General features: G+C 34.8%; 1 long non-coding RNA gene across 1 annotated transcript in view; it reads left to right on the top strand.

Annotated features, from left to right (window-relative positions):
- Window positions 1-16,519, top strand: part of LOC128093600 (uncharacterized) — a 43,739-nt gene extending 27,220 nt beyond the window's left edge. The window contains exon 3 of the long non-coding RNA XR_008212621.1: window positions 15,504-16,519. This is a non-coding gene — a long non-coding RNA (uncharacterized LOC128093600). The remainder of the gene's footprint in view (window positions 1-15,503) is intronic.
- Window positions 16,520-23,332: the final 6,813 nt, after the last annotated feature.

The following is a 23,332-nucleotide window of genomic DNA, read 5'->3' as shown; positions in this document are numbered from 1 at the left end:
AAGTACACTGAAGATCTGACGACCCTATCAAAAGTTATAAGCACTTAAGTGTTATTTATGAACTTTTTAGAGGTCGGATCTCATATATTTGGATAAAAACGTTGTCCGGACCCAACTTGTCGTTGGTTAGGTAATCAAAAGACCTTTTCAACGAGTTGAAAAGTTTGAAGATCTGATAACCCTATCAAAAGTTATTAGCACTTATGTGCTATTTATGAACTTTGTGGAGGCCGGATCTCAGATACTATTTAGCATTACACTCTAAATGTGAGGAAGGCACCAACCACGTAATGGTGGATTAATTAACGTTTTTAAATCAAGAATAGCATTTTAAATGGGCCAAAAATTCAATATTACTCCCTTTTGATATGTTAGCCTTGACCCAGAAAGAAATGAAAATATTTTTTTCCAAAAAAATACAAAATTTCACGAATGTTTCATATTTTACCATTGCAAACTTCTGGCCGAGCTCAACAACCTGAATCAGTGATATATTTGAGAAAATGTGTAAAAAATTTGAGAAAATTAGCAATAGCTAATTTAAATAAAGTGAATTTGTAGTACTCCATCACTAACTGAAGACCCGCCACAATGTATGAATTAAAAGACATAAGCCTTATATAACATGAATAAATAAACGAATAATAATAATAATTTAAAAAATAAATAACTGTGACTATTTAAAAAAAAATATATTGAGTCAAAGAATTTTTGCAACTTATCAGAAAATAAAAAATAGAAATAATGTTTTTTTTTGCTAGTCAAGTTTAAGTAACAAAAAGTTAAATTAAAAATCACCAAAAAATGTTTACCGTTTTAATGTAAAGTCGTTACAAATATTTCAAAAGATTGTGTCCCTCGACTCTGATCAAAGTCAAGGAGTGGTGGAGGGGCAAAAAAAAGTAAAAAAAAAAATGAAATTACAGGCCACGATATTAACATTTGCGGTGCTGTACAATACAGGAAAAGGCATTTTAGATTGTTCTCAGTTGATTAGACTTCTAATTCCATTAAAATTTTGATGTTTTTTGAAAAAATATTTTTTGACCCTGATTTTTCGGACCGATTTGAAGGGCAACATTAACCTTGCAAAATATTTGCAATGGCCGTAAATATAAAAAAAAGTTTGCCGATTTTTCAGTGATGTCAATTTATCGTTTAACGCAAAACAACTTATTGTGCTTTAATATATTTTTACCGAAGTTATTTGTTTTGCAGATATCTGCCCAACAAAAAAGGCAATATATTAAAGAAAAAATCAACCAATTTCAGATACTCGCTATTTATTTGAAAAATGAGTTGTGTTGAGTCATAGAAAAAACGGCTTTCATTTAGAAAAAGCAGATTGATTTTTATGGAAAATTTTACCCTTTACTGTTTACTTATAATACTTGTTCTGAAAATGCTTCAAGTCCTAGAAATAGTATGTCTGCTTTTTATTTTTATTTTATTTTTGCATTTCAACTAAATAGTTTGTAAATAGTGTTAATGTTAATTGTTATTACATTCGCCGGGAACCGTGGTGTATGGGTAAGTGTGATTACCTCTCACTTAGTCGGCCTGGGTTCGATCCCAGACGGTCCCGGTGGCATTTTTCGAGACAAGATTTGTCTGACCACGCCTTCCGTTGGATGGGGAAGTAAATGTAGGCCCCGGTCTTACCTAAAGGGTTAGGTCGGTAGCTCAGTCCAGGTTTAGGAGTCGTCTCCCTGGGTCCTGCCTCGGTGGAGTCGCTGGTAGGCAGATGGACTAACAATCCAAAGGTCGTCAGTTCGAATCCCGGGGTGGATGGAGGCTTAGGTAATTTTGTAATTTGTTGGTTTATTGGGTACGACAACTTGTTAGTTTACACTGTTAATCAGGTCAGGCCTTCGGACACCTACTTTCGAGTAGGATTCTCGCAATCGAGAACGCCAAGGCAATGCTGTAGAGCGTGATTTTCTAATTTATTGAACGATTCGAAATGAATATCTTCAAGACTAATGATTTTTTTACAAACACTCAAGCCATAAAATGATCCTCAATCTTATTTTTACCATTAAAATTGTGTTCCTAGCTGGATTTGAACAAATTTCAAATAAGGTTAAAATTTCCCGTGAAATTTTTGGACATGACATGTTATGGGAAATTTCATGTGTTTTGGTGTCTGCAATAAGCCAAAAGGGTCATTCTTTCATTTAGAACAAAACTCATCATTTTAAGATTTCATGTTTCTAACTTTGCAGGGTTATTGTTTAGATTTGAGCAATGATCTACAAAGTTGTAGAGCAGACAATAACTGATTACCATCACGAACTATCTCGATTTTACGAAAAAAAGTTAAAATTTTATATCAAATTAAAGTGAATTATAAAATAAATGTTGTAAACAAACAAACAAGAATTGGGTGCTCTGTTTTAAAGTGATTGTGAAATAATAAAAATCAAACTGATTTTTGCTAAATTTATTTATAAGGCTCTCAAAAACTGTTCGTTAAAACAATTAAAAACATCAAAATTAATAGGCCAACAAAAAAAACCAATAAAACAAATCAGATCTGATTCATTTGAACAATTTTCAATAGAAAGAAAAATAAACACTGTAAAAGTGTTTTGATTCCAACTGGATTTCCATCCGTTTTTTCAATAGTATAACATCTAGCCAAGCTTTAAATATCCCTGCAGAAAGATGCTCAGTAAAATGCAAAAAAAAGTTTCCAAGAACCTGACCAGTGCCAACGCAGAGGAAAAATGTGGCAAACTCAGAGCCACAAAAAAAATACGAGGAAAAGTTTGCCCCGATTTTCCCCTTGACCCCCCTCCATCCCGAATCCTCGCGAGATCATCTTTAAACCATTTCAACTTCCATCAGCTGGGGGTCTCCGGCACGTGGCCCGACCTCGGTTTGGCCCGGTCTGATCATTTTACGGATAATTTGAATAAATTTACGTTTTTATCGTTTGCGCCTTCGCCTCCATCCCCGGAAGGATGCCCCAATGTTTGCAATGGTGGAGCTGGGCTGCGGCCAATCTGAGGAAAAAGAGAGCACTTTTTTTTTTGCTTATTTCCTGTCTAATGTAGTGTGTGTTGATTCAGTGCCGCGGTAGGGAAGTTTATGATGCATCAGCTGTTTGAGAAAGTTTGTTTTGAATTTCGGGAAATGAGCGGAACTATTTGCGCTTTCTGATCCAATTTGTTTTTGTTCAATTTCGCCATTGAGCAATTTTCTGATACTTCGGACATTGATTATATTTTATAGCTTTTAAGTTGGCTTTAGGGCTATGGCACAAGTTGGTTTAAAGTAATTTGACAGAGTTGCCAATTATTAGAAAAAAAAAACATAAATTTTTAACAAGTCTAGCTCTAAATTAATAAAAATAGCACACGCCATAGCGCTTCTCTTCTCTCTGCAAACCCAAAAAGGTTCAAACCTCACTCACACAGTGACCTAGCTGCCGGTTTGCAGGCAACCATTATCGTTGTCCCACGTACCCCAAGGTTGAACCCATAGACCACAGCTTGTTTCCGGCGGAGAAATTGCCTTGAGCTTTGCTTTTCTTTCCTTTTTCCTTGCTTTTCTTTTTTCCCTCCACCTCCCAGGTTAGTTGCACTGATTTTTATATTTATTGCGACTTGTCAGTGAACACATGTCATGCCCGGTGGTCGGAAGCTGCAAGCTCTGTAACAATCTTGCACAGAAACACCCCCGCCGAACCTCAAATGAACACACGCTCAGTGACACAGACAGAGCCACAAACGGTGCTTCAACATCGTACATTTCCTCCGACATTCACGAGGACCCTCCAAGGAGCAGGGCGAGGGCAACATTGTACTGTTTATACCTATGTGGCAGCTGCTACCCGTTCAAGTTGGTCAGGCCCGGGTCTAACGGGGTGAAGTGGGACAATTTTAGATGCCTATAAATCATAATTGATAAATTAAACCAACAAAAGCAAAAGCAAAAGCAAAAGCAAAAGCAAAAGCAAAAGCAAAAGCAAAAGCAAAAGCAAAAGCAAAAGCAAAAGCAAAAGCAAAAGCAAAAGCAAAAGCAAAAGCAAAAGCAAAAGCAAAAGCAAAAGCAAAAGCAAAAGCAAAAGCAAAAGCAAAAGCAAAAGCAAAAGCAAAAGCAAAAGCAAAAGCAAAAGCAAAAGCAAAAGCAAAAGCAAAAGCAAAAGCAAAAGCAAAAGCAAAAGCAAAAGCAAAAGCAAAAGCAAAAGCAAAAGCAAAAGCAAAAGCAAAAGCAAAAGCAAAAGCAAAAGCAAAAGCAAAAGCAAAAGCAAAAGCAAAAGCAAAAGCAAAAAGGTCATCGATCGAATACAGTTTTGGGTTTTAGCAAAAGTAAGGCCTAAATTAAATTTCATTTAACTCGGCCATGGTCTTCGTTTCGTGCTAGTTCTTGTTTGCAAAATAAAATAGTATTTAATATTTTTGGTTCGGGTTCTAAACATTGATTCTAGCTACTTCTGAGAAGATAAATGTCCAGATTGTTTCAAATTTATATCTAAAGAAAAAAAATCTAAGACCACAAAACATACAACATATGTCTACCCAGCCCCACATCCCCCCCTTGCTGCACCCATCACTGATCTACAAGCCGGCTCGGAGAGAGCTCGTTCAAATGAAAATGAATGCGACGATGAAAATGTACGAGCAAAAATGCTTGACTAATGGAACGCTGCTGCCCTGGACTGGATCGTCACCGACGATATTTTCCTTGTGGGAAAAGTTTTTGAAAAAAAAAATGAATGAAACAACTCTGGTCTGATGGTTGCGTCCTATTGGTTGAAGGGTCAAAGCGATGAAATGAGTGGGAAAATATGGGAGTGTGTGTGGGTGGAATGGAAAATTCTGAGGAAAAAAAGAGTACCGTAAAACGGGGTGACTTTGATAGCCGGGGTGACTTTGATAGGTTTGCGATTTTTCCGCAAAATGAAGAGTACAATTAAAATACGTAAGGAATGGTTCAGAAACATACTGACCGTGGTAGAGAAGTGTTCAAAGTACCTCATGAAGAAGTTTTCATAAATTTTTGAAAAGTTTATAAAGTTAGTCAACTATAGTTAAGAAAATGTGTATGAAAGTCATTATTTTAAACTTCTCAAAGTGTCATGATTTTCTCAATGAACATGATTTTTAATCGGAAAACGGAATGCATTTTCGGATTCTTTGGACAATTTTCCACTAGGAGAAGGTTAAATAAGTTTGTAAATAATAAATAATATGTGTTTTTGAAACACAATTAAAAAAATCTCCAAATTTATAGGCAAATTCAGTTGAACAAATTTCATGTAAAATGTGAAAATTTGTGATTCGTGCTTCGAATTCAGTTTAAAATGCAATATAAATCGATAATTTTATAAACAAAACTATTTTTAACAAATTTCAGGCAAAATTCCGACTTTTTAACAATTTTCCCTAAAATTTATATGTATTTTGTTAAAAAGCTTATAAACTTAGTTAACTTAATACAAACATTGATTTTTTTTCTTACAAACTATATCAACTACTTTAGTGATGGTACATTTAACGTACAAATAAAGTTTGAACATCTTAAATATGATTTTAACAAGAAAAACTATGACTATCAAAGTCACCCCGGAATTAAAACCAAGAATTTTTAACGTAACTATTTTCTTAAAACACTATTAAAAAAACTTTTTTTTACAAAATAGTGCATGGACTTTGTGTGGCCTACCCCAGTACATGTTTTAAAAATAATAATCTTGAGAAAAACCTTACCTGTTGGAAAATATTCTAAAAACAAATTGAAATCCTATCAAAGTCACCCCGGTTTACGGTACTTTTAGTGTTGTTCACAAGATTTTCTCACTTTCCAGACGAACGCCTCCAACTTTTCGAAAGCAATGACGATGATGGCGGTGGCAACAGTTGAAAGCTTTTACACTTGACGAGTTTGTGGCGAACGGCAACAGAATAAGCATTTAATCATGATATTAGAATTTATCGATTTTATCGACATTAAAACAGGATTTTGTTATTTTGTGCATATTTTAAGAAAAAAAGCAAAAAAAAAGAATCAATCAATTAATAAATAAGTTAAGAAAAAAACCCTATTGCAAATTATCTAAAACCAAATTCCTTCATTATGAGAAAACCAATTTACCAACTTGTAATTAGCGAAGCAGTGCAGTTTGCTGTTTTTTCTACTTTTTTCTAGTTGGGTGAGTTTTCATGCCTCACATTCAGCGTTGCATAATTTCACACTTGTAGGAAAAGTTCAAAAAGTGACACAAAAATGCTTTCTATTGAAAATTGACACTTAACCCTGCACGACTTAATTGGTGAGTTGTCTTATTAATTATATTTATTTGAGTTTTCCTAGGGATGATCGCAAATAAAACATTGAAAAAGGTTTTTTTGTTTAAATAAATGTAACCCTTTTAAAAACATTGATAACAAAAAGTCACGCCAGGGTTAATTCAACGGGTTGAGTGAGGGAACTTGTGTAACCCAGGTGAGCTGGTCTATGGGAAAGGTGTTAAACGTACGAAATCAACATAAAAGGGGAAAACTTTGCGTACATTCCAGACCGGTTCATTAAGGGTTGGATCGGGAGGGGGCAAAGTAGCAAGAAGGCAGGCAGGCAGGAGTTTGTTTTTAGTTTGTTAACTTTTCGCCGCCCAGCTCGGCCCTTTCCAGGTTTCAAAATCAGTCTAACGAATCGAGCTTCACACTGTGGAGGTGCTCTTTTTTTTGCTGTTGGTTGGAACTTTTTCAAACTAGAATCCACTTGATGGCAGTCGGGGAAGGGTTTAACTTTTTGCCCTTGCATGATATGATGATGCTTTTGACAGGAGGTTCAATATAGTGAAGTCTTCTTTCAATATTAGCTGAACAAATCTTTATGCAGCGAAAAAAAACTACGATACCTCAGTTTTGTGAAAAATTAAACTGAAATACGGCAATTTCAAATATTTTTCAAAATTAATCTTAAAAATGTTCATTCATTTTTAATGGAAATAAAAACCTAATCAACTAAAAACAAACCAACATGCATCTCTAGAGTTTTTTTTTTTGGAAATGTCCCATAAGCTCATGCATTTCATAAATGGATAGGACCTTATCAAAAAAAGTTTAGATTTATTTTGCATTGATAGTCCCTGATCACGAATCCAGCCTCCATTTTCCGATATATAGTGACGGAGGGGTGGTACGACCCCTTCCATTTTTGTACATTCGAAAAAAGATGTGTTTTTTTTTATAATTTGCAGTCTGAAACGGTGATGATATGGAAATTTGATGTCAATGGACTTTTATGTAAAATAGGGCGCCGGATTTGATGGCGTACTCAGAATTTTGACAAAACGTATTTTTCATCGAAAAATAGTACAAAAGGTAGTTTCAAAAATTCTGACATTTTTTATTACTTGACTGTAAAATGAGAAATGTAATGTACTTTTCGAATCTGCAATAACCTGGAAGGGTCATTTTCATTTAGAACAAAAGTGGTGAACGCTGTGCCAGTTCGATTTTTCCAACAACTGTCAGTCGAACAATCTACAGGGATTGCTTTGTTCAATGGTCGATGACTGGCAGGCTATGATGACAGGCGCAAAATTTTACGTTTGCGTCCAGGTCTAACGGACAATCTTGTTCTTACCTTTAAAGTTGTGTCCTTGTGTCAACGGTGAACTTTTACAAAACCTTTTTTCGTTAAATCGCGATAACTCATGAGGATCAGAAGCTTACCTTTTATGTTTACGTATCAATTCTTTTGTAGTTTTCTGCTCTACTATTATCTAAAAAAATTTTGTACTGTAAAATTTACCCCGCATAGTTACAAAAAATAAATATGAAGCTTCAAAAGACAAAAAGACTCTCTGGTTGTCAATATTCAAGGGACTGTTGAGGAAAAGAATCATCAGTTTATAGAACGATGTAAAATGAAGACTCGATTGAAATTATATTTTCCTTGACGCTTAGCTATGGGAGAAAATCATGGCAACGTCCAGCAAACAAAAACAAACAAATGTCAAACACCCTTCAAAGCTTCGTTTAACAAAGAAAAATGTCTATGCAAGAGAAAATGAAATTATTGACAACCGGAAGAGATTTTTAAAGCAAACAGAATCCAAGGGATCGTCGAGGAAGGATCTGTCAAGAAAGCGAAAATATCGAGGAGTGAAGAGAATCGATGTATGCAGTTTGAAGGGACTGGAGAATTCATCGGTAGAAGGATCAAAATTGATATCGAGAAGATCGATAGCCAGAGATTCGACTGTATTATTGCTTTTGTTATATGGATATCAAACGATCGAGTTTTAGTTTATCAATTCGAAAGTAACAATACAAATTTTTGGAAATGCTTAGAATTTTCACAAAAGCACGTATTTCTGAAAAAACGTATTTTTTTAAAGAGGGGTATAAAATAATCTGATTTTTTTATGTATATTTCGATAAATATTTTTTGAAATGCTCAAATTTTTTTCAGAGCTGCTTACATTTGAAAAAAACTATTCAAAATTTCAGTTATCATTTTATGCGTATCAAAAAATCTGATTATTATTTGTGAAAAACTGAAATTTTTAGTATATTTTTAAATTAAGTTTTGTTAAAATTTCCATTGTTTTCAAAAATTTGTGATATCTTCTGAAATGTACGAAAAAAAACCCTAACATTTTATACCCAGTTTGCAGAAATTCCCAACGAAATTTTCTTAGATTCATAAAAAATGTTGACCGAAATAATAAGACCCGTATTTTTTGTTTGCCCATTCGGGTGATCTATGCCGTGTTAGGGTGTTCCAAAAAATTTGACATTTTCGATGATTTTTGCAAAAACCCCCTTTAAAAAAATCATAGCTCTGCACCATTTAAACCGATTTTAGCTGTCTTGGACGCAAATGAAAGGGTATTAGATAGGCTTTTAAGGAAAAATAGTAAGAATACCAAAGTATGTTGCCAAAATATTCAGAATTAAAAGATGAAACTTTTGGTACCCAAACATGTTTAGATCATCGCTTTAAGTTCAAAGTTTTCGCAGTTTTACTGAAAAAAGTCGATTTTTCCCGTTTTCGTCATTTTTCCATTTTTGCGCGTGGCGCGTTGAAAAACCCAGTTTTTATTTTCAAAAAATCATATCTCAGAATATTGAAAATATAACTTAACAATTTTTTGATATGTTATGTCAGATTTTCCGAAAAATCCGGTGAAAATATTTTTAGACATAGGATCTGTGGCCCCGAAATCTTTTATAACAGCATTTTAAGATTTCATACGACCTTTTCAAATGTTGGGCTAGATATTTGAAACTTTTAACTGTTTTTGCCTTCCTCACTGAGGTAAGGCTATAATCCTGCTCTAAAAATGAACTTTTTATTAAAAGCTCGAAGACCCACCTTCATATATACATATCGACTCAGAATCGAAAACTGAACAAATGTCTGTGTGTGTGTATGTGTATGTGTGTGTGTGTGTATGTGTGTGTGTGTATGTATGTATGTGTTCAAAAATCTTGCCAAGTTTTCTCAGCACTGGCTGAACCGATTTTGATCGAACCAGTTTCATTCGACTTGGTTTAGGGTCCCATACATCGCTATTGAATTGTTTGAAGTTTCGATAAGTAGTTCAAAAGTTATGTATAAAAATGTGTTTTCACATATATCCGGATCTCAATTATATGCATGTAAACGATGCCCGAATCCATCATCCGACCCATCGTTGGTTAGATAATCAAAAGACCTTTCCAACGAGTCCACAACATCGAAGATCTGGCAACCCTGTCTCAAGTTATGACCACTTAAGTGATATGTATGTCCTTTTTTGAAGCCGGATCTCACTTAAATGTATGTAAACGATGTCCAGAACCATCATCCGACCCATCGTTGGTTGGGTAATCAAAAGACCTTTCCAACAAGTCCACAACATCGAAGATCTGGGAACCCTGTCTCGAGTTATGACCACTTAAGTGATATTTATGTACTTTTTTGAAGCCGGATCTCACTTAAATGTATGTAAACGATGTCCGGAACCATCATCCGACCCATCGTTGGTTAGATAATCAAAAGACCTTTCCAACGAGTCCACATAATTGAAAATCTGGCAACCCTGTCTCGAGTTATGACAACTTAAGTTATATCTGTGTACTTATTTTTCTGGACCTAAAAAAAATAGCTAAAATATGTATCCAAACCACTCATATTACTTATTGTTGGTAAAAAGTGAGGAAGGCATCAACCACATAGGTGGATTAAGTTAGTTTTCCTTAAAAGCCTACCTAAAATTTCGTTCGCCTATAAAAAATTTGAGTTTTATTTTCGAAATGCATGAAAAAAATCCAGACCATTTGATGCAGCTAAAAACAATTTTTTTTTGCATTTTCAAAATAAACGAAAAATACTTACTTTTTGAGAAAATTTTCATGTGATTACACCGACCAACAACATTTCTGCGTAGGCTAAACTTGAGGGAAAGCATGAGGTTTGGGGTCTCCAAACACGTGCTCTTTGAATTTTTGAAAAAAATTAGGCAGAGCCGAATGGTTTTTCTCCAAATTTTGTATGGAAAATTAGGGCGGTTCGTCGCTGTTTTGTACAAGCAAAAATTACATGCAATATGTGGGAGTAGCGAACACACTACTTTGGCCAAAATTTCGATGAAGACTCGTCAAACCAGCCCTGTGTACATGCCGAAGGCCAATGTAATAAAAATCAATTTAAAATTTTTTGTTTTTATTTTCACATGAAAAATTGTCAGTTTTTGATTTTAATAATTTTTTCAGCGAAATTTCCAAATCGGGCTTCGTTATGCACATAGGGAGCGTTCTTTTATTACGTAACGCAGTAGGAGGGAGGGAGAGTCGGAGGCTGTGTTAGGCTCCATACAAATTTTTTAAATTTTGTATGGACATTTTGTTACGGGGGGGGGGGGGGGGGGCAAATTAATTGTAACTGGGTTTTTTTTTCTTCGCTTTCCCTTGATGAAGCAGTTTTAAACTGAAAAAAACATACCATCATCAGGGGTGACAATGGGTCTGGGGGTGAGATTGGGTCATACAAAAATGCTGAAATTTGTTTGACCCAATTTCACCCCCAGACCCAACGTTATCCCTAATGATGGTAATAAAATTAGAAAAAAAGTTTTTTTTTTTGGAAATTCAACTTGAAAATAAACAAATCAAATAACAAAATCAATAAAATTATTTTGTTCCTATATCTAATGTTTGTGAAAAGTCAAAACCAACAATTTGCCGAAGACAAAGATTAAAATACTTCAAAATTATTTTTTTTTTGCTAAATTGAAATTACCACAACTGATTTTAAATAAAAAATCATGTAAATATGATGATTTTAATGGGAACCTTGCCTTTTTTGCTTTTTTCAGCGCAGTTTTTCAAATAATTTCTTCAACTTGCATAACATGAATATTTTTAAATTGACTATTTTCTCACGCTGCATCTGGGTGGCACACCTTTCTCTTCAAAAACTAATGACCACTCTTAAAAAAACGGTGCCATTTATGCATCGAATAATTACCGCAACGAGCGCTCATTTATTCACGCTTAGGACCGTGCTCTTGAGCTTTAAAATATTCGTTTCAATTTGGAGTCGTCTCTGTGCATCGGTGAGACCCTGTGCACTCCCACCTCGCTCGCTTTGGAGTGGTTTAATTTGGTGCAATTTAAACTCGCTTCAGCAGAGCACGGTTTTTAATCACAGCACGATTAATTTCGCAAGTTGTTGGGTAGCGGAGGAGGTGGTCGGTAAAAAAACTCTGTGAAGCTCAGTTGCTTCGTGATCCTTAATCCACGTGAAAGGAGTAGAGCGAGTTAAAAAAAAGGTGGAAGGATTAAACGAGAGGGTCATCTTCATCATCACCATCATCGTCGTCGTCGTCGTCGTTACTTTCGTTCATTCATCCATGGACTTTTTTTTGTGTGCAAAGCTCTTGGAAGGATCTTCAACGCTACGAGGATAACGAATGGGCAGGGGTCCATCACAAATTACAGGTTTAAATATATTTTTTCATAAATAGATTAATCTTTCCAGTTTTGTTGTTTTAACAATTTTATGTTAATATTCTTTTACTTGCTTCAATGATTTTAAAAACTTTTCATTTGAACTTTCAACCAACAGCTTCGAAACTTTCGCTGGATTTTCCATCCTGAGGAAAATCGTTGACGGCAAGCGTCTGGCAAACGTGATTTACACCAGATGATGAAGATGAATCCTTGCGAGGTGAAATCTTACAGGGGCGACCACGGGACGGTGATGAAAATCTTTACGCCAAGGCGATGGCGGGCAAGCGCTTGGAGAAAATTAAATTTTCACCGCCATCGCAGCACAGTCTGTGGAAAGATGGCGGGATAAATGGATGGATGGATTAGTGGATGGTGGTGGTGGTGAGGCAGAGGGGGTGTTTGGATGTTAGTTTACATTTGCCTGCACGTGATGATGTACTGCAGCACATGCAGCTGGGAAGAGTTATGGCAGCGCATCCATCACGGCTCGGTGGACCATCTTTCGTTTCGTCATGGCTCGAGAAGATAAAAGCTTTTTATTTGTTATTGAAACATTATTGAAAAAAAGTGTAAATTATGAAAAAAGCAAAATAAAAATGTTATAAGCATAAATAATTTAAACTTTATGAATGTATGGAAGGTGGGGATTGAGCAAAAAAATATTGGAATCAGTGAATTAGAGTTTAGGATTTTTTATTGCAATTTCATTTAAAAAAATCCAAAACTTTATGTAAAACGAAACTATTGGCACTACGCCCCCCGGGGCATGGCCTTCCTCTAACGTGGGATTTCTGCTCCAGCGCCTCTGACGAGACAGGAGAAACCGGGACCGACGTTTTACTTCACCATCCGATAGAAGCTCAGTGGATAAGGCGGGAATCGAACCCGCGTCTCATAGCATCATCGGGATCGGCAGCCGAAGCCGCTACCCCTGCGCCACGAGACCCACATCCAAAACTTTATGTGTTGATGTTAAATCAAGCTTCTTAAAAAATGTGGGTTATTCTCCGCCAACCAGCTCAGCAGTTGCACGCCCCCTCTTCCCGAACAGACGGAAATAACTTGGGAATAACATTTTTTGATATTTAAAAATACTAGGCCAATAACATTTTATGTTATTAATAACAAGATTTGTTATTCGTCGTTATGATTTTGTTGTTATTGTAATAACAGACGATTAATATTTTAAGTTATTCTTCGAACAAATCTTTTTTATCATTTTTTGTTATTTTAACAACTAATCCGATCATCCCAATAACAGTTGGCGGTATTCTTCCATAACAAAAAATGTTATTCCAAAGTTGTTTTGACTTTCAATCAATATCAGACCAATAACAAATTTTGTTATGATAACATAAACTGTTATTTAACCCTTATGCAAAAATGGATTTTTCAAGAAGAATCCATAACATTTTCTGTTATTTTAACAGTATTTGTTATTGAAATGGCATGAATTTAGTTATTACCGTCTGATCGGTTTACACAGCAAAAAAAAAGTAACAATACAGCATAAAAGTCTCTTTGACACCAAATTTCTATCTCATTACCGTTTCAGGCTGCAAATTATTGAAAAACACCTCTTTTTTCGCATGTTCAAAAATGGAAGGGGTCGTACCGCCCCTCCGTCACGAGATATCAAAAACGGACCTCGGATTCGTGATCAAGGACAAAAGTTACCCCTTAGGACAAAGTTTCACGCAAATCGAAGAGGGTTCGGGGCAACTTTTCCCGATTTCGTGTGAGTTGGTTGAGAATTACCCGTAGTATTTTAAAAACTTTTTTGAAATCTGAAAAAAATCTTAATATTTCTATTTATTTTTTTCTAGCTAGTATTCTGAAAGTAGAAGATTCAAACCTGGTATATTCAAGATTAAATAATCCAGGGCTTTTCATTTAGCCTTTTTAATTCTTTTCACCTAGCCTTTTTAATTCTGTTCTGTTTCTGCCAAAATAATAAGTTCATTGATATCTAAAAAGAATAGAAGACATTTAGCTTTTGAGATTTATGCCAGGTATATTTTCAAGTAAAACAATGCGAATAATTGAACAAAATCAAACTTGTTTCGCTGCAAAAAATCAGTTTCACAAATTATTTACTTTCACTTCTCTTTCGTAGCTTAATTATAACTAAGAAATTTACAGAATTTTCATTAATTCACGTTATCACGTTAAAAAATAGTAAAAATAACTATAGTTTATTTAAAACGATGTAAAATAAAGTTTTAAATGAATTTTCTGCACTTTTTACATTAGATTTTCTTGGATATTTTAACATTTTTCATGTTCCGCGAAATTTGGTGTTTTGGATTTATGGTTTCCATGAAAATTGCGATTTTTGTGCGTGAAAAATCAATGAGCCTACACCTTTCATGGTCATGGTGGTGAAAATCTGGTTCAAGAAGAGTTGGTTCTGTTTGAAATTATCAATTCCCAGGCAACTCGGAAACGAATGATGCAAAATGACTTCCTTTGACAACGAAAATTCGTGGACAAAAAAGAATAAGATATGCAAAAAAGCAAAAAAAAAAAAACAAAACAAAAGAAAGAGTTTGTTTTGCTCCTTACCTAAGCCGTTGCTTATTAAACGTGGAAAAATAAAAAAAAATTGCCGAAGTAATGAGCAAATCGACGCCGTCGTGTAATCATGTCGTACTTTGCTTTTTTACGTTCCGAGAAACGCGTTTTAACAAACACGTTTTGTTTGATTGACCAGCATTGCCCCAAAGTTTGGCTGATTTTGGTTGCCGGAGTCCCGAGTTATAATTGAAAATGTTTACGCTATTCGACCTTGTATCGGTGTCAAACGCGTTCTGACCTAAAATCCCTTTGGCCAATTGTCGCACTTGGTGAGTGTCAAGATAGCACGACAAGATTGAAACTTTTTTCATATGAAGAGTGACAAAAATACTCGAAGTTTTTTCGGTTTTTATTGAATATCTCATGATTGAAATCGAATTTTGGGGATCTGTGAAGGTCAAAAGATGAGGCATTGTGAGCTGCACAAAATGACGTTCCTAACTCATACATACGGCTTTAAATATTATTATAAATTATATTATATAAATTAATTATATAATATTTTCAATAAAAAGTGTTTTGTAATTTGTTTTCTTTTTTTTCTAAATAAAACCTCAATAGGTGATTCAATTTCCGCATTTTATGCTGCCAAAGCAGTGACGACAGCGACGAATTGCGCTTTTTGCAAGAGATGCAACGTTCACAAACACACACGCTTACACGCATTCTAGCATCCAGAGAAGGAAAAATATAAAACGAGTAAAATGCTGTGTAGGTTGTGTGCTCTGCACATTTCTGCACGAAAAGGGAAATGTGTTTTCAAGAAAAACCAAATATTTTCGTCGCGTTTCAATTACGGGCGAGTGAAACTGAGTTGAACGTGGCGGTTTTTTGAGCAAAAAAAAGTCTGCGGGAATGAAAGCTTTTCAGAAAATGGGGGTCTAAAAATCAGGTCTAGTAAATTTTAAACTTTTTCTTTACTTGATTTACAAAAAAAACTTACTAACAGTAATTTATTCTACCTTTCAGCATTCCCCCACTTTTGGATGGCTGATTTTTAAGGTAAGCAACCCAAACAAGACTAACCACTACAAGGTGAGAACACCCCATTAAATTAAGAAAGCTCGTGAAAGTGCCTGTCGTCGGCAAGGCAAGAAGAAAACAAACCAAAAACAGCACCGCAGAAAAGGATAATTTGCTCAATTAATTCGCCCAAGCTGGTGTAGGCGAAACTTGTTTGCTTTCGTGCAAGTTTTGACGGTTCTGCGAAGCAATAGTGCAGTGGGGAGGAAAAATTCATGTAGACAACATTTGAACAGCTTCTTACAGAGAAATGTGCAGACATGTGAACAGTATCATCAATAAAAAACAGTGTTATTTTTTATATTTTAACATGAATAAATATCGCATAAATTAGAAGAGACTCTTAATTTTTTCCATAAAACTTGAATTTTGAATAAATTTCAACAATAAAAATGAATATCGACTTGCGTTATTTAGAACAATTTCAATTTTTTTTTTCAATAGCTAGCGCCGTTCACGAAGCTCATTTTTCCTAGGAGACCTCCAAACTACAACGAACAAGGGGTTTAGTTCCGAAATTTCACGCTCCAAATTCGAATTGTACCCAGCAGGTGGAGGCACTTCCGGTGAACTTTGTACAACCTGGCCCCGAGAGCTCTGGGACCCTCGTCAAGTGAGTGGTGCAGCAGCAGTTTCGGCACAAATGGAAAAGGTAAATATTGGCGAAAGTTTCCCGCGCATAAAGTAAGGACTTTCGTTTGCGGTAGAAATGAACCCACACGTGGTCTCAACCGGGTGGAGCACGTACAGAGCTGGAGAAGGAATTGCTCGCGGAAGTTTGAAATATTGCCCAGCACAATTTTAAAGATTTTTTTATCTGTGAAGTTTAGCGCCCCTACAAAAGTGTTAACGTTAGTTATCTTCTTTAAAAAATATATATTTTGCATAACATTTAAAATATACAAAAAAAAACTAATCGGTGATGATGTTCTAACAACTTTCAAATCTCACAATTCACTAAACTCTACGAGAATCAACCGTGTATGATTCCAAAGTGAAAAAAAACATCTCCGTGGGTTTCAGCAACAGTGCGTTTGATTTGAAAATAAATTAAACCGTCCCCCATCAGAATTTATTAATTTGACCAGCAAGCCACGAAATTAAATTGCGGTTTAAATGGCTGCCATCAGCACAATGTTGGCGATCACACATGGGTGATGATTACATTTTGGTAAGGTTGGTCAATTTTTCAGCCCTCTCATGTTTTTAGAATAGATTTTCAAAATCAAACAGTAAAAAAAAAATCAAGTAGATAAAGTATAATGAAACTCAGACTATCTACACTCCGAAAATACAATTCAATGCATGTGTCGTGCAAAATTCACATCAAAAAAGTAAACTCCACCGAATTCGACCGTCCAATTTTATTCAATTAGCTTGAAAGCTCGTTCACTTGTCGTTTAATGTGTGATTTTTTAAATCTCATGCTTAATTTAATATCACCGCTGCAAAAACAAACAGATAATGCACAAAAAGTGCAACAACACACAAAAAAAACCCCGGCATGCCTTGCACGAACAGGCAAAACCAATATTTGCATTATGCCCGTCCCCCGAGTTGAGTCGGCTGCGGCAGTGTTGCCAAACTCACGGCCACCTGACCTCTGACAGAGCTATCGCGCTATTTTTGAGCAGGAAGGAATTATAAAATTACCTTTTTGCAATTCCGTCGTGAAACTACTTACTTTTCCTGTCATTCTTGAACGACGAAATAGCCTACTTTTCTGTACCAAAAATAACAGAATCGAATAGCAACACTTTTCGAAATAAATACTGAAAAGTTGAACTTTTCAGCACTTGTTTTGAAAAGTAACACTTTTCAACATTTATTTGACAAAATACATGAAAATTCGACTTAAAATTTCACTCAATGTGTGTTTTTCGAAATTGCAAAAAATGTTGTATGGAACTCGTTGCAAAACTTGATTTTTTCAGCACTCGTCGTTTTTATCCAACTCGGTGAACCTCGTTGGATAAATGTACGACTCGTGCTGAAAAAATCCTCTTTATGCAACTTGTTGCATAAACTACTATTTTTATTTGGTTCATAGCAAATCATAGAAATGCATATTTATATATTCGAATAAAGAAATGTTGAGCACTAATATTAAGTAAAAATAAATTACAAAACTGATTTTTTTGCTTCAAAGAATTTAATTTTTTCTAAAATAAACTATTAAGGAAAAAAGTCATCGCTGCATTCAAAGAGTGAATTGTTCATCGAGAAATAGTTGAGAAATCAAAAGATCATAAAAAAATAAATCCTGCATCGAATATGTTTTTTTATAACTTGAGATAATAATGCCAAATCTTCAATATTTTGGGCTTGTTTCGAAGGCCTTTCGATAACCTAACCGATGATTGATCCGTTGTTTTCATACAGATAAGTGAGATCCGGCTTTGACAAAGTACAAAAATATCACTTAAATGGTCATAACTTTAGACAGGGATGCCAAATGGTCAATGTTTTGGACTCGTTGGGAAGGTCTTCGAATACCAATCAAGCGATATAAAACATGATGATATTATGTGCATGGTTGCGCATGTAAATGGTTGTATTAATTAACTTCCGGAATTATACGAAAACACACGCCGACACGCCGATAATGGACAATAACTCATTTTTTTAATCTTTCTAAAAACGATTATTTTACAAAGAACACATTTTTTGGAAATCTAGTAAGTTTCAAAGTAAAATATGAACTCGAAATTGTTCACTAAGTACCGATTTTTTTGAAAATGCTTAAATTTTCAAAATACAAAATATGAGTATCAATCAAATCTTAATTTGGTTTGCTTTTTCACGATAATATTTTTATTTAAAAAGATATTTTTTTCACAATTTACCTTATTTTTTCGAAAATACTCAAATTTTCAATACACACAATATGAGTTTCTTACGAAGCAAAATGGGTTTGCTTTTTCACAGTTATATATTTCTTTGGAAAATATATCACAAATTACCGTATTTACTCAATTTTTTTTAAATACACAATATGGGTATCAAGCGAAGCGGTTTGATTTTCATAATGTTACATTTTTTTGTAAAATATAAAATTTTTCACAAATTACCGATTTTTTCGAAAATACTAAAACTTTCTAAATATGCAATAAGGGTATTAATCGAAGAAAAGTTTGGTTTGTTTTTTGTACACTTTTTTAGAGTTTTTTGTTGTTAAATTCTTAAATTTACACCAATTATCGTATTTTTTCCAAAGTACTCAAATTTTAAAATATTAGTATCAATCGAAGCAAAAATCGGCTTCATTGTTCAAATTTATAGAGCTTTTTTTTAAAATACAAAAAATCACTAAATACCGTATTATTTCAAAAGTACACATTTTTTTAAATATGCAAAATGAGTACCAAACGACTTTAAAACTAAAATGCCTTCTCAGTTTATTAGAGATTTTTTAAACACTAACATTTTTATAAAATATTATATGATTTCGAAAATACTCAAATGTTTGAAAAATGTAAAGTACACAACATTTGAATGTGTTTAAATTTTGCTTCGTATGGTACCCATATTGGATATTTTGAAAATCTTAGTATTGAAAATTTTTATATTAAGAAAAATCCTATCAATAAATCTATAATCGTTGTATACTCATACTGCATATTTTGAAAATTTGAGTATTTTCCAAAAAGATGCTGATCGAAGCAATCCGTGCGCGAGATCGGACGTAACTTTTTTCGTGCTGTCATTTTTCAACAAATATTTTTTTTTGTTTAAAAAAAAACTAAAAGGTAGTAGAAATACGGATAATTCGCCGGTAAATCTGTTGTTGACCAGTGATAACCATAACGGTGAAGTATCTTCGTGACGAACAGGAAGTGGCCATTGCGGAAAATAACGGCGGATAAACCGCACCTCTACATTGACATCGGTTCAAACATCATGTGGTTCCAGTCCCGATGTACCAGATTATCAGCCAGGATTGGTAGCATTCATCTCGAGTCCCCTCAAGATTTAATCGGCAACCAGGAAGTTGTTTGCTGTTTTGATGTACCAGTTCCGGTTCCGGTAGTCCAGCAAATCAAGGCCAGAAGTCCCAGATGATTCAAGTCAGATTCAAGACCAATGATACCGGAGTTGAAGCTTCCCGATTTGGTGAGATCTTTCCTATATAAATAGCAAAATATACTTTCATTCATTCTAACATTCATACAATCCATTTAAGACCAACCACGCCAATTTTACTAAATACGCGGTAGGGTGTTCCCTTGGTCGTTCGCTGTGAGTTGTGGATTGCCTGCTTCTCTAATGAAGGTTCGACTAGGGGGGCATGCTTATTAATTTCTCGTCGCTCCATACCCTCAGTGACGTGATGGGAGCAAGGGCGTCTATGCAAAGTGTCCCTACACCCGCTACAAATTTCCGGCGCTTGGGGAGGGAAAAGGGAAACCATTTTGTTATATGCACCGGTATTTGTAGCACTAAAATTCGTGCAAAAAAACTTATGCACGTGGGTGTACAGATTACGGAGTAAAAGATGATCGAATTGTTCACCTAGCGCTCACATGTGTTCCAGGACCAAGTTGCCTGCGGGTATGGGGATCATACATACATACATACATACATTGAGTATTTTCCAAAAAGATACAGTAATTTGTGAAAATGTTAGTGTTTTCAAAAAAAAAACTGTAATAAATTGAAAAATTACACGAAATTTCATTTTTTTTTTGATACCCATATTGCTTTTTCTGAAAATTTGAGTATTTTCGAAAAACTACGGTATTGTGGAAAAAGAATTGTCATTTAAACTGTAGAAGCATACAAAATTTTGCTATGTTTAGTACGCATATTGCAAATTATGAAAACTTGAGAATTTTCTAATAAATACGGTATTTTGTGAACAACTTTGAGTACATATTTTCATTTTGAAACTTACCACATTTAAAAAAAAATCTTTATGAAAGCATTCCAAATTTAACATGATATGGTGAAATCAATCAATTTTAGAAAGATTTGAAAAATGACTAATCTTATCGCCGATAGAACTATCAAAATAACGATAACGATAACCATTAGCAATATCGTAAGACGATAATATTATCGACGATAGTTTTAACAATAAACAAGCTTGGTACTGATAAAAAAATCGCAAAAATAACCTTTTTAAGCATTTAAAAGTATTGAACATTGAATTATTTTTTCATACGATCTCAGGCATTCTTAATTTGATTATCAACGCAGGAAAATGCATTTCAAGTTGTTTTCAATTTTGTTGAATTTATTTCTATTGAAACTTTGAAGTTTATTAAAAAATGCTTTTTGACTTTTCCAGCTGATTTGTAATGGGAATCGCCACAAGGGAATTTATTAAAAAATTGAAAAAAGTTTCCCGAAAAGTTTTAAATATTTACCCGAAAGGCCAAAGAATTCAATTATGTTGACATTACACGGTAATGTATGCCTTTTAAAAAATCGTGATAGTGAATTGTGTTATCGATGTTTTTCGAAAAACATGTTTTTTTTTAAAGCTACTATGTCTAATTATTATGAACAAAGCTATTCGTTGGTTTTATGGATAACTAAATTTTTCTTATGGTGTCAAAAAATGAAATGGAAATGGTTATTTTCTTTGAATACACCTCTCCTCGATGATTTGAGTCTTGGGAAAGACACTCGCAATGCTTAACAGAAACAAACAATATCGATGGAAGAAAATGAAGTGGTCCGCACTTTTTAAATCTAGATTTTCAATGATTGCAAAACGATTTTTATTATTGGCCGGATCTCAGATATTTTGATGAGATCGTTGTCCGGATCTGTCATGCAAACTATTGTTGGTTAAGTAATCAAAAGACCTTGCGCTAGAAAGATTTATAGTCTAAGTTACGTTTTAATGTCTAAAATTATATCAGCTTTTCTTTTAAAACAAAATAACTCAAGTTTCTAAAAAATTTTGAGTAAAACTAAACGGCATTACAAATTTCAGTAAAAAATTAAAGAGAGGACAAAAAGCCTTATGCATTTACATTTTTATTGAGGATACGTTCAATTAATAATTTCTGCCAACTCTTGTGTACTTACTAGAAACATGGCAATGGCCTCAGATGCATCATCATCATTAAGCCTTTTTCCATTGTCACTTTCTCGTTTGTTGTGACATGGCGAAATTGAGGTGAACTTTTTTCCCGGGATTTTATTTATAATGTGGTTCAGTTTGTTTCATTATGAATTCGGTTCAGTGTATGCAATTTCACGAAAATCCGTTACAAAATTTTGGTTTCGTTATTCCCGGAAAATCTGACCTTATCAATTTTTCATAATTATCAATTAATTTTATTCTCCGGCACGAGCCACATAAATATCCCATCGAAACAGCTGCAAAACGTCCAACATTCAGATAAAGACCCCCCCCCCCTCACCCACCGCCCACACACGCACATCGCAAAATTGCTTTCGCTGGGAACACTGTTTGATTAATTGCACCCTGATGGAATTTCAATTACGTTATTTGTTCCGGGCCAGGTGAAAAACTCAAACCGGGATGCAGGTGCGGTGTTTACAGCTGATAGGTGGTTCCGGAGTTCCGCGAAGGACACGTTGCAGGTGAGATTATTTGACTCCGGGGTCGGACCATCACCACACCCACCTGAAATCAAATGATCATAATTAACATAATTTCATAACATTGCTAGCGTTGCGCTGAAGCGGCCCAAACAGTAATTTTCATAATGAAATTATTGTTTGGATTGTGGTGAAAGCAAAAGGAAGGGAGGTTGGAATTTTCTCGTGTGAATAGCATCCTAGCTGGAACAGGTTGAAACTGTCGGAGTGCTTAAACAAACTGGAGTGAAAGGTCGAACAAATGGTGATCAGTGATTTTAACATTTTTTTATCTTGCTGTGCTGTGTTGAATAACAAATAAATAAACTTTTTTTTATTTCGAGCACAGTTAAGTGGTTACTAGGCGCAAACGATCGCACTTTTCTTTTATTTCCACTCATTTATATTGGATTTGATGCGGTCTTTAACCGAACTCATGCCGCGCTAGACCAGGCAAAAGGGGTGACATTTTCCCCCACCCCTAAAGTCTGCTCGTCTAGTCCTGCAAGTTTATGAATAAATATTCCCACCAACAGCAGCCACCCTCGGCAGCAGCTTCGTTCTAGTTTTATCGTCACAGTTGGAGCCACCGGTAAAATGTCGTGTAATGAATTGCCTTCCGGAATAAATCATAAATAATCGAGTCAAGACCCTAGTCCTTCCTCCCTTTCCCGTTCACCGATGGGGAAAACAGCGATTTGTGGGAAGAAAAAGGATTTTCTCGGAATTTACTCTACCCCCCACCCAAAGCTCGCGTTAATAAGGTTGGAGATACTTACAACAAACTCAAACACACGCACACAGAAACACACGTTTGGAGGTCTCCACCCACACGCGAGCACTCATACACGTGTTGATAGGCAGTTAATTTTCCACAGTTGTAATGAGATTAGCAACGCCAACGAGGAGCGAAAAAGCCCCGTTTTCGTTCGGGGCTGGAAATCGACTAGACAGATCAGGAAAAACAGGGGTGTTTCGAGGAATAGTTTGTTCCTTCTTTTCGTTTGACGTTTTTAAATTTTTACATTTTTACATTTTTACATTTTTACATTTTTACATTTTTACATTTTTACATTTTTACATTTTTACATTTTTACATTTTTACATTTTTACATATTTACATTTTTACATTTTTACATTTTTACATATTTACATTTTTACATTTTTACATTTTTACATTTTTACATTTTTACATTTTTACATTTTTACATTTTTAC

This window comes from Culex pipiens, chromosome 3, assembly GCF_016801865.2.
Source record: "Culex pipiens pallens isolate TS chromosome 3, TS_CPP_V2, whole genome shotgun sequence".
NCBI lineage: Eukaryota > Metazoa > Arthropoda > Insecta > Diptera > Culicidae > Culex > Culex pipiens.
This window is presented reverse-complemented; position numbering and strand designations above follow the sequence as displayed.